At 35.1% G+C, this 13536-nt stretch overlaps 1 long non-coding RNA gene across 1 annotated transcript in view; it reads left to right on the forward strand.

Annotated features, from left to right (window-relative positions):
- The first annotated feature begins 4744 nt into the window (after positions 1 to 4744).
- LOC143054746 (uncharacterized) overlaps positions 4745 to 13536 on the forward strand; it is a 29507-nt gene continuing 20715 nt past the window's right edge. Inside the window, exon 1 of the long non-coding RNA XR_012971812.1 lies at positions 4745 to 4854. This is a non-coding gene — a long non-coding RNA (uncharacterized LOC143054746). The remainder of the gene's footprint in view (positions 4855 to 13536) is intronic.

The raw sequence follows: 13536 nt of genomic DNA on the forward strand, positions 1-13536 counted from the left end.
TACAGGCATGCGCCGGAAAGTAATCCTCAAAAAGTTGATGGTATTCCGTAACTAAAGAAGAATGGACGTACTTCAGCGCGGTGATTTAATATGATATAAAATATAAAGGATAAAGCTCCAGTTCTGTACGTGATGTCGCTACCGACTTCAATGTCAGTTATATCACAAGTAGATCGATTCAAAGTTCAAACTAATTAACTTTAGCAGAAAACGTAACAATTGCTGACGCCGTGGCAATCACCGGACAAGCAATCCTTAAGTCTCGCTTTACGCTACTTTCGCGTCAGGCGAGACACAAACTAGAGGATATAAGGAGTCGATGTCACATCTTCAACATTGGACTCCCTTTTTTTGAAATATCTGCTCTTGCTGATAATTTTTCTTAGAAAGTTTTGATCTCTCTTATATAGCATTCAAGATATAATGCAAAAACGGAACAAATGGTAATAATATTTATGAAAAGACAAACATTTCGGTCTAATTCATTGATATTAAAAAAAAAAAGATATAAGTATGGTAGCAAATGAGACCACTCCCCAAGAGACCAAATGACACAAAAATAATAAAAAAATATAGGTCAGTCGCCGTACAGCCGTCAACAATAAGAAAAGCCCTAACCGAATAATCAGTAAAAAAAGACCCCGAAATGACAAATGTAAAACAATTCAAACGAGAAAACTGACAACTTTAGTTATGTACAAAGTAAATACAAACACAAATATGTGACACAGCAACAAACGACTACCACTGAATTACTTGGAACAGTCACGTACAGAATGTGAGGGGAATTAACCAGCTTGAAGGCGCCAAGCCTCTACTCTATCTATGTAGTCTAGATTTCAGGTATCAAAGTTTCTCACTATCTATTGCAGTATTCAATATATTAGGCCAACAGTAAACAAACAAAATATTTATTTTAAGGGCAATAACTCCCACAGAAATCTTTTAACAACTTGAATGTAAGTGAAATGTCGGTCGATCTCAACATTCTGAACAATCTATCTATTGTTTTTTCTTCTAGATAATAGTAAAGTTTGCGTTTTACCATAATATTCTATTTTTAGCCACGTCAGCCAAGATGGTTGGCAAGTGAAGTGATCGGACAAAGTTTGTCAACTACATACTTGGATTGTGATTGTTGTCAGCTTTTGGTTAATTTGACACCCAAATTGCACCTATTTTGCAAAAGTAGCAGTGAAAATCTTACATGTTTTCTCGGAGACTAAACAATTTGTATTTTGATTATTTGACATTATATAAGTCTTTCAGCATAGGTAAACATATCTAAATATACACAAAACGTTTACAATATAAATCAACAGATGAAGCTGAGCCTGAGACTACTATATAACACAGAGATTGGTCACTACCGATTTATCGTGTAGTGTGAGTCTCCACCTTTTCAGTTTCGTATTTAACCGTAGTGTCGTATTGATCAGTAGCAGACGACATAATTATATATCACCACCTAATCACCGAGACTACTAATTGTCTATTTCAGCATCGGATATAATTAAAAATAAATTATAAAAAAATTGAATTAGAGGGAAAAGGATTTTTTTTTATTAATATCTTTGTATGGAACGCGCAAATCACATTAATAGATAATCACAGTTTATCGGCGACAATGATAGATTATCGGTCGACCATTATAGATGTACGGCGTAAAGTATACTTTACGGTCGACCATCATAGATGGTCTAATTAATGTGACTCGCGCGCAGACAATGATAGTTACTTCTTCGATAATGCATTAACAGTCGATAAGGTGAATTGTTTCGAAAATGATAGTTAACCTCAACACATACGGTTCTGATCACATTAAGAACATTGCCATTTTAATATTTTTGGAACTTATTGTTAGGGTTCACCTGAGAAGGAAGGAATATATACATTGTATTTATATATGTGTGTAGTTCATGATGTTCAAAATATATGTATACTAGACTATACTATTATTGTTATTGTCTTATTTATGTCATACATTGTACTATGCTGTTTGTGAGACGTTTTGATGGAAATTAAAATCTTGGTTTTTTCTTGAACTTAAGTCTCGGTAATATATAAGGGCTTGAACCCGTATAAACCCGCTGCATTTGTTTGCACCTGCCCTTTGTTGTTCAGTTGTTGTCTTTGTTGGTGTATTAGTTCATTCATAAGTGCTTCTCGTTTCTCGTTTTTCGTATAGATTAGACCGTTGAGTTTTCAATTTGAAGGGTTATACACTAGCCTATAAGTACTTAAAATTCGGGTGTTTCCTCCATCTTTTTTGATGTAGCAGATAACAATTGATCTTGATCTTTAATGTAAAGGGCAAATTTTGAGAGAAGTATGATGTAATTCAAATGTGTAAGACTTTTAATGTTAATACAGAAAATTATGTGTTTTCTCATATTTACAGCTGTAATTTTTATTTCAGCTTTGCCAAATAAGTGGAGATAACTCAGATAAAGTATTTTTACAATTATAGAAAGTGATGTGAATTTACCTATTTTTAATATGTAGCAAAAAAAAGTTCGGTGACCATATTTTCTTTTTCGTATCTGAGAGCATGTTATAAGGCAGCAACCATTTGATTTTCGGGAGGGGGGCTATGGATTTTTTGGAAAAAAAAGTTTGTTTCCAGGATTTTGAGAAAAAAATAATTTGTTTTTGACCCTGAGAAAAAAAAAGTGTTTGTTTCACCCTCAGCTATATGTAATTCTAAAATTGAAAGAAAAAAATTGTTTTCGTCTTTTCGCCAAAAAAAAAAGTCCTTGCCCCCTCCCCCGAAATTCAAATGGTTGCTGCCTGAGAGCTATATACCGTAACCAAACAAATAAAAAGCTACTTTCTCGGCATTTCTTTTTATTTAACTAGAGGCTCTAAAGAGCCTGTGTCGCTCACCTTGGTCTTGTGCATATTAAACAATGGACACGGATAAATTCATGACATAATTGTGTTTTGGTGATAGTGATGTGTTTGTAGATCTTACTTTACTGAACATTCTTGTTGCTACAATTATCTCTATCTATAATGAACTTGGCCCAGTAATTACAGGGGAAAATATATTCTAAAAATTTACGAAAAATTACGAAAATTGTTAACAATTGACTATAAAGAGCAATAACTCCTGAAGGGGTCAATTGACAATTTTGGTCTTGTTGACTTATTTGTAGATCTTACTTTGCTGAACATTATTGCTGTTTTATCTCTATCTATAATAATATTCAAGATAATAACCGAAATCAACAATTATTCTTTCCATTTGATGTAATACATGTTTTTGTGTAAAAGTCAAATTGAATTAAAAAGTTTGCACTGCATCAAACATAAAATTGTCCAGGACAATCCATCAGCGATTTTTCTTTTGAGAGCCATATTAACATGCCAATGGTTGGATTTGAATCTTGAATAAATGGCGTAGCTAGTTAATTTCTACCCTATGCGGGCTGAATCACTACTTTCACTTTTTACTTATTTCTATATACCGGTAATATATATCATATCATTATAGGAAGATGTGGTGTGAGTGCCAATGAGACAACTCTCCATACAAATAACAATTTAAAAAGTAAACCATTATAGGTTAAAGTACGGCCTTCAACACGGAGCCTTGGCTCACACCGAACAACAAGCTATAAAGGGCCCCAAAATTACTAGTGTAAAACCATTCAAACGGGAAAACCAACGGTCTAATATGTCCATCAGTCCGTCTAAATTTTTAACCGTCAGTAATTGCTTTTATTGTGTTGTTTGTCTGATCGTCCGAATCTTCAACATGCTGACATTTACATGCATTCTTTGGACCTAAAAATTACTACATGTAGGTGTATACTCCATACTAGTACCCTCATGCTTTGAAATGCCAAACAGTTTTCGTTGGGGTTCATTATCACCCAAGGAACATTTATAATATGTTTCGCCACAACAATTCACGTTGCAGGTTTAGTTTTTCTGACAACAGGCTAGTATGACGAGTAAACTTGTATTTCAATGATGCAAGTAAAGCTTCAAAAATAATAGTCTTATCTATCTCCGGTTGAAAAAACTATCGTTTCACAACTATACTAAATAGACATGTTTTCGCAGTTAATGTCTGTCTCTGCGTGCTTTTTTATATGAACTGTAGCATTGTCTCATACATAAAAAAAATCGTTCGTAGTTATTTCGTTATTAAAGAACAACCAGTCTGACGTCGCCGACGTTATATTACAAGGGGAAAAAATTAGCCTCCCGTGCTATTAGGGGGAAAATTTGGCCTAATCCTGGTCCCCCCCCCCCATCACGCTGAGGGGGGAAAGTTGGATCATGCCAATTTTTCCGGGGGGATTGGATCAATCCAGTTCCCCCCCCCCCGGAAAAATTGGCATGGGGGAAGAATGGCTATATATGACACCGGAACGGGAGAAGTCCAGGTGACCATATTTCCATGCGCCCCAGTCAACATTGTCAATCCTTGAGATGTTCATAGTTATGACTCAGCATTATGTGCAATAAATTGTCAGAAATGCATGTTTTTCATCGGTTACCGCAGAATCCCCCCCCCCTTTTTTTTTTAAATTAATGGCTATGGGACTTGCTAAAATCAGAGACATATATGTCTCTGCTAAAATATATAATCTCCTTTTCTTTTATGAATGAAATATTGTAATATCATCTGCTGCATGTATGAGGTTCAATTATAATCACTTAACGGCATTTTTAAGTGGTTCAAATAAATATATATTTGTTTGTTTATTGTATTGCATTGAATGGTATTGCATTACATTCTAGATACCCGTATGTAAAAATGACTTGTCGACAGTCGATTATGTCTGTGATGAATCGAAAGTGGAAATTCATTTTAACCAAGTGAACAATTGTTTTTTAAAGGTAATTTTAATTATTTCTGATAATATATGTATTGATTATTTAGATAGTAATTTAAGTATCTTATAATCTACACTTGTCTGTTACACGATTTAAACTTTTTATAAGAATATTATAGGCTCTGTTTGTACTGATTAATAAAAATGGGGCGTACCAAGGAGGCACCCTATGGCCGAACATTGGGTTTTATGTGCATTTCTCAGGCTTTTAACTGTCGGGTTCCCTGGTTTTTTTTAATGTGCCCCTCTGGCCCCTGTCCATTTTTGAAAGTCCTGGATCAGCCACTGGTGAAAGGTATCATATTTTACACATATAGGCATTCCCTTTGGGGACCTCATTCGGAAATTAAAAAAAAATATTGTATTGGTATATGGCACTTGTAACAAGTTAGCCTACTCTTTTGATCAACTTTCTTTAAGTAATTAAACATTGCTACATGTATCTGATCGTACAGGCCACACTTCCTTGTAATGCTCAGCGGATCCTGGGGAGGGTTCCGGGGGTTGGAACCCCTCTTCTTTTTTGGACGATCAATGCATTTGAATGGGGACATATAGTTGGACCCCCTCCCATTGTCCTTTTAAAATGGCTGGATCCGCCCCTGTTTAAATCTGGTCATAAGGGAATACTTCCTTGTACTTGTGTCCCATATCTGTTTCCTTGGTATACAAAAATAAATATGTAATAGGATCAAAGACTATTGCCAAGACTAATTTGCCAGTAGGACAACGTTTCAAGTCATTATTTTACTAACTTAAAGTTATTTAACTCAATTAATAGTAAACCAAATAGAAAAGATGGACTAATCTTAATACAATCTTTTGGTGTAAATTGCACATATTTATTCGTTTAAAGAAATTTATTTATAAACTAGTCTAACAGGTTTTTCAATCGTCTTTGGTTACCGTCCCAATGATTTGTAATAGCTACAAGTATTCTTTCAATAGGAAGCTAACAAAGATAAATCTATTTAAAGGTCCACCTAACGAAGAAGTAAGCATAACGTCCTTATTGATTGTACACGCACAGGTATCATTGACTATAACATTTAAAACTGATCCAGTCAGGTGAACTAGACACAGATTATTGATTTATCATGTTTATTTCCTTTCAAAGTTTGCGTGTAACCCTAAACATCATATAAATCGTGAGTAGCATGAGAATTTTGTTTTTCGATCAAAAGGGGAGATATTGTACGCTCTAGACGTCCCCTCAGGCCTGGGTCCGCCACTGCAACTTCTTCTCTTCCGTTTTAGTTTCCGCACTCCATCATAATATAGATGACTATATGCCGTGCATGCGTGGGTAAAATTTACAATTTTATATTTACATCAAAAAATTAAATAAAGAAATAATAACTTGTTTTTGATTTTCATGATCACTGTACATATAAGATAAAACTATTTACAAGGTGTTACATTACATGGTGTAGTATTGGTTGAGAACAGATATAGGAATCTGTTCTCTGAATTCTTCAACTGTGGTGCATTGGACAGCAGTAACTGGTAAAAGGTTCCATTGGACGATTGTCCTAGGATAGAATGAAAATTTATATTAGTCTTTTTTTGCCTGTATGTGCCTGAATGAGTGACTGTGAGTGTCTGATGGTATTAACAGGTTCGTGGGGTATATTGCTACTTGGTGGTGTATAATTTTAAAGAAAAATATAAGCCTTATTCTTCTAAGTTCAAGTGTTGGCCAGTTAAGATGGTTAAGCATGTTTGTCACAGAGCTGGTGTTATGATATCGATTACATATATACCTGGCTGCACGTCTTTGGACCATTTCTATTTGTGATTTTTGAAATTTTGTATGTGGGTCCCAGATGCAGCTACCATACTCTAGCTTTGGTCTCACAAGTGAGATATAGGCCTTTTCTTTAACTGACTGCGAGCTGACTTTAAGGTTTCTTTTGATAAAATTCAGTTGTTTAGTTGCATTTGCTGTGATGTTATCATTATGTGTTTGTTAAATTTCAAATCAGTTTGTATTGTTAAGCCAAGATATTTAGTAGATGTTTCTTGCTGCAACCTCTTCTTCTTCCAGTTAAGAAACCGGATTCAAAACTGAATGTGATTGGTTCCGGCATCCGCGCGAAAAAAAAACTTATCTGACTTTAGATTTTCCGGAGAAACAACTCCTGAAACGAGTTGTATATTATGCGCACCCGTTTCGCGCCCCTGACCAAAATATGTTTCCTGTGAAAGAAAGTGTAAAACTTACGATTTTGGTAAAACCTACTCAAAGATATACCAAGGTATTGTGAGAACACAGAGAATCCAATTAAGATATAAGACGGACATGTGACTATTATGCTAACTATGGTAGTATAATGGTCCCAGGACGGACGTGGTAAATTTTGATAAAGTTGATCCCATGGGGTGCGACATTTTACCCCAATATAAAAAAAAACAACAGTTTCAACATAATATTTTTGAATAATAATATCATTTTAGGCATTTACATGTTATTTTAACACCAACAATACTTTATTTTATAAATATATTTAATTTTAAAACACTTTTTTCCTCGTAACTTGTAGCCTTTTCATCTAAATTTGGGTTTTTAATGTAAAATTAGAATAGAAGGTGAAAAAGCCTTTGTGAGACCTCGAAATTGAAAGTATTATCCTTTTCCTTTATCAAAATATTGTTAATCAATTAAAAATCATCACACAAATAATCTTGCTTTGGAAGTGGTTGTTATCAAAGGGAAACAATTCAATCTCAATCTCAATGTGTTTAAATCCCAGGAGAGATAAATCTTGTTACACGAAGGGGTAGCTCATCCACTATAGTCTATTTTTAAAACATCTTTTAGATATTTATTTTGCTTTACCAAATTATTTTATAATTAAAAATCCTGAGAATGTATTTGCTATGCAATTTTTGTGGTTTTGTGAAAAGATCGTTTGAATTGTGTGCATTGATGCCATATAGTTGATAGTAACAAATACGCATGAGAGTTCAAAAACGAGATGTGTGAAAAAAAATTGCCATTTATATTAAAGCAAAAAAACCTGACTCGTAATTTTTGCATATAGGAGACAAATCAGGTTGTTTAATATAATTTGTCGAATGATGGGTTGTTAATGGGTGCGAGTCATTGGGACACTTTAAAGGGGTTGGACAGAATTATGGGAACTGTGGAATAAGAGGACTAGAAATGAGAATTTGATGGATGAAAGCTTGAGGCAGGGTGGTCTTAATCGTGAGAAAAGTTTGATAAAACAGGGATAATTCTTGTTGATGAAAAAATAAGAGTGCCGAGGAACAGAATATGGAGTGAAGTAGGAGTTTGGGGAGGGAACTGGGAATCAATTCCCTGTGTCCACCAAATAACTGAAAGCCATTAAAGAAATAAAGGAGTGGAGTCTGACATGTATGTAAACGATCAATTATGCAGGGGATGCAGACCACATATTGGTCTTATTTGACAACTGATAAATAAAAATACGATGGATGCCGAATGTGATAGAGCTATCTTAATAAAATAAATGAAAACAATATATATTTTTTTTCAATAAGTACAATTTTTATTATGTAGACCTAAAGTAGAGAAATGTAGCATTGAATGACTACAATAATTGAGCACGCATCCGGCAGAGCACAGCTTCCCACCAGGGGCGTAACTTGGGTCTTATATATAGTGAGGCAATTCGCGAGCGGAGCGAGGCGAAATTTTTTTTAGGGGTGTTTGAGGGCCTGAAACGCGTTTTCCTGGATTTAAATGTATGATTTGTGATCACAACCTAATGCCATATCGCCATATCGCAACATATCTATATGAGGAAAGTTAGTCTTGATACAACACTGTCTTTTGGGATGACAAGTACTAAATATTAAATAAATAGTGTATTCGTCTCGAAAGTATACCTCTTATGCATTGTATGGGATTCTCTTTTCACATGTAAATAATATGACAGTGTACTATTTTTTGCAATTTTAATAAGTTAACACCTGTGTACAAGAACATGTAGTTATCAAATTATCATTAATGTTAGAAATGTAATGGTCCAAGGCGATGTTTTTTTGGTTTCATCAAATTTTCTCATAATCTTCTCTCTACAAACGGTGATATCTCTATGTATGAAGAGACTAGCCAGTCCAGAAAGTCGGTCTTCGGTCATCGTAGATCTGCTCCAATGTTTTAATCGTCTCATCGCAGAGAAAGACCTCTCACAGGGCACGGATCCTACAGGCATTGTGAGCAGCACTCTCAATACTGCATGAACATTGGGATAATAATTGGGGTCTGCAAGTTGAATTGCCGTTTTCAAAGACTGATTACCGGTATCTTTATCTCTGTTTTGGAGTCCGGAACAGAACATTTTCCACCGTTCAAGTTCTCTAACAAACCCTGGAGAGTCTGGCATATCCTCCTCATATCTGACTTGGATATCGGCAATTTCCTCCTCAGTTATGTTCTGAAGGCGACATGGCAGCAACTGAAACGCCAAGAAAGATGGGCGTGTTTGTTCAGGAAATCGTTCATTCAACTCATTCAAACAGTGATCGACAAACGGAAAGTATGCGTTCACTCTATAATAGCCGTGTACCGAATAGTCGGAAAATGCAGCATTAGCCCGATGACGCATTCGCCCAACTGTTCTTGGTTTACCGAGCTCGATGTCTATGCTCTCGGCGATCGCAGCTGCTTTCATCCATATACATCTATTGAACACTTCGTCCGACCTTTGAGCAGCAACTACCTTTTTACATGTCTGAGCATCTGTGAAGGCCTTGAACACATCATATTTTGCATTCTGCAATGCAAGACTTAAGGGCTTTGTATAACTTAAAATATGATGGGCAATTACTATTGCAACAAAAAAAGTGCTCTTCTCCATCATATGTATAAATGCAGTGGCTTTTGTGCGAGCTTCGGTTGCCGTACTCTCCTTTCTTACATCTTCAAGAGATGCAAGAACTGCCTTGTATTTAGCCAAAATAACGGACAGTGTGTCAACTCTAGCAGACCATCTTGTTTCACACAATTTCGGAAGCAAACTCTTGGAAAAGGCATTTGCAATATTGATGTTACTCTCGACTTTCTCGTCATCAGTATCCCCTACTAAATAATCAACTTGTTTTGCATCGGGCAAGTGTCGCTTAAGAATTGCTGTTCTCTTTGGACTGCCACCAAGGAACCACGTTAATTGATTAACATCATCAAATACGTTTCTTATCATATCAACACTTCTACATGATGACGAAATAACCAAATTTAACGCATGTGCTCTACAATGATGGTATTCTGCACGGGTTGTAGTTCTTTAATTCTGGCACTTACACCAGATTTTAACCCAGACATCACGCTTGCTCCGTCATATCCCTGACCCCGTAAATTTCGCAAATCTAATTTACAATCCTCCATTATCTTAAGCAAGGCTGTTGATATGGATGCTGCATCTACCTTATCTAGAGGGACAAATCCAATGAAATCTTCATTCACAATACTTTTCACATCAACAAATCTAATGCAGACTGCCATTTGCTCTAGGTTTGCCACGTCTGTACATTCATCTGCCATAATAGAAAACCACTTGGCACATCTAGCTCTTGACAGAATGACTTCTAACACCTCATCTCCAGCGATTGCAATAATTTCATTCTGAATGTCGGGACTCAAATATTTTGCGTTGTATGCTGCTGTAGCTAAATGTTGTTTTAGGACGGGTTTGTCTTCGGCTTTCCAATGGACGAAAAAATCAAAATTCCCATCTTCACGTTTAGCGTCTTTATCCCAATTATGACCTCGAAGTGGTATGTTACGTTGACCCATGACTACGATAACGTCGATAATATTGAGAATTATCTGTTGATTTTTCTTAATATTATTTGTAAGCCTTAGAACATGTAGAAATACTACACTTGATGTTTTTTTCCCCTCCCTCAATGATTTGTAGAAAGTTCGACGATTTGAGCAAAGCGTCCTTGTGGCCACTAGATTCTTGATGTATCAAAAAAGTTCCTCTTTTATCCCCGACAGCATTTTTCCAGTCTTTCATTCCAGACGAGGAAAATTTGTCTGAATAGCCACCAGAAGACTTACATTCACCAAACGCTATGCAGGGAGCACAGAAAGCAGAATCTGTAGAAGGAGAATACCTTAGCCAATTGAATTTATCTTCCCAGGCTACATTATATCTTCTACCGTGTGTAAGAGGAAATGAAAATTTTCCTTTTTCTGGTGTCCATTTTGAACCAAGAATTGTACTTTTAAGTGTATCATTTAAAGATTTTCCTATAAAACCAACTGGATCAAGAGACTGTGTTTGTGTTTTTGTATTTGGGTTTGTTTCAGAATCTTGAGAGTCGCTACATGAAGCTTCTTCATGGGTTTTGGATATAACTGCAAAAAAAAAGTCAGATTGTAAAATAAGTTCATGCAAGTTAATCGTTGACAGTATTTTTGTTGCTCATCATGAACGTCTGATACGACTGTCTTTCCGTAAGAAAATGAAATATTGCCTATCAAAGTGTTATAAAGGACAGACAGACATACAATGTACATGTTATTAATTTTTAATATTGTACTGTTTGTATATTTGTCTCATGTTTGTGTGTCGGTTTAAAATAGCCCTACAGAGCTTATGTTATTTGTACATGTAGTTACCGACTTTAAAAACAAAAAGGGGGTGTAAATATTTCTACCGATATGTCTCAGACCGCGGACTTTCTCTTTTTTTTATTGGGAACACACATTAGTATGTCACAGGCAGTCAGAGCTCAGACATAAACAAGTTGATTTCTGTTTTTGACTTAAAGAAGTCAAAACATGTATTTATTATAAAAATGTGTTTTCAATTTTAGACTTATCTAAGTCACAAAATGACAGACTTGTTTAGGTCTATTTATGTTGATGAAAAAACTTAACTTGACTTGGTGGCCAAAGTACACCACCTATGACAGCAAAAACCTGTCTGAGAGTTCACAAGGACTTGAGCTATCTATATTTAATTATCTAATTGAACATCCTTACTAAACACAGATGTTTTACCTCATTAAGTGTGGATCCAGGTGGTTGCATTGTAAGGTTAATTTACATGATTCCCCCATTTTTTAGCCTCTCATTCATATTTTTCTTTAGAAGACAAAGCATTGGCTTTCAATGTTGTCATTATTTGATTTAGATGCATGATCTTTTTATAAATATGCGTGGGTCTTGAAGTTAACCAATTTTGGTAACTTATCAACTTGTAGGAGTCGATATTTGCAACTTTTTGATTCTGGTCAATCATTTCTTGCTTAACAATATTTGACTTATTAAAGTTGTATTTTGTCTTGCATTAAAGGGAGACAAATCCTAAAACTTACAAAATTAGACCTCTATGAGTCAAAAGCAGATTCAGACTTATTTATGTCTGAGATCTGACTGACAGGGGTGGATCCAGGTTTAAATACTAGGGGGGCGAAACAATGACAAGTATATGCTAAAAAAAGAGAAAAGTGCATGTTTAGGGGGCGTATGCCGGGTCCGACCCTCCCCCATTTTTTCTTCCATCTGAATCCGCGCCTGTGTCATACACAATTTAAAGATCTACGATCTATACACAATAAATCGGATATAATGCTGTCATGATACTAAAGAACTATTATATATTAATTTACCCGGATCCATATTATCCGTGGATTCTGCAGTGACTGTCTTTCTTTTTTTAATAAGATATTTGTCCATGATTTCCAATTTTGGATTGTCAACAACTTTTTACAAATTTATAATACCAATGACGGGCGACAATGTATGTTTCCGTAAAAAAGCTTCACAGAAAAAGACGATGATCTAGTATTTTCTTATTTGAAATAAAACTAAGTGTCAAGTACATGAAAATATTTCATATTTTTTTTTTTTTTGCCAAAAAAACCTAGTGAGGCAGTTGCCTCATTGCCTCAATGGAAGCTACGCCACTGCCCATGGTCGGACTGAATGTCAGTTCATAAACATCACAATCATTGAATGTTGTTACCAACCATATACAGTATTAGCGTTGGCAGTGCTTGAAAAGCGCCATTGACTGCTTTCAATCAAACAACAGAAGGAAGTTTGTTACCAACAATATTTTCAAACAACTTATCTAAAATGATTAAGTCTTTCAACAAAGGTTATAAATGATAAGCAACGATGCAAATATTGAATTTTAGAACATATATAATTCTCCTTAACAATGAATTCGAAACAGCAATATCTATATTATTTAACAAATATGTACTAAATAGTGTCATGCAAATCGTTAAATATAGAAACACGCAATTTCTATTTTTAAACAAGGGAAATAACAATTACAATCATGACAATCCTGTCTTCCAAATGAATTTAAAAACATTTTGTTTTTTATAAACAATCATAACTAATTAGAAAGAAAGAAAAACACACATACACACTGAAAATAACATGTGTTTATGTTGCAACAACTTTATTGTTGATAAACAACTGCCAACCTGTACCAGAAACAAACATAACAATGGTTTGGAACAAACTATACACCACAAACGACAACTCGACCTTGAATGTTACTCACATTTGTTGATAATGTAAACAAACATCGATTTACAAAAAAGCGGTAATATGTAGCAATTAATAACAATCAGAATGCTGTAGTAAAGATTATCAGGAAATTAATCTGGCTTGCCGCCCGGAGATGCCGATAAGTGATATTTTACAAAATCATGTTTTCAGGGGACG

The sequence above is a fragment of the Mytilus galloprovincialis genome, chromosome 12 (assembly GCF_965363235.1).
Source record: "Mytilus galloprovincialis chromosome 12, xbMytGall1.hap1.1, whole genome shotgun sequence".
In the NCBI taxonomy this organism is placed as follows: domain Eukaryota; kingdom Metazoa; phylum Mollusca; class Bivalvia; order Mytilida; family Mytilidae; genus Mytilus; species Mytilus galloprovincialis.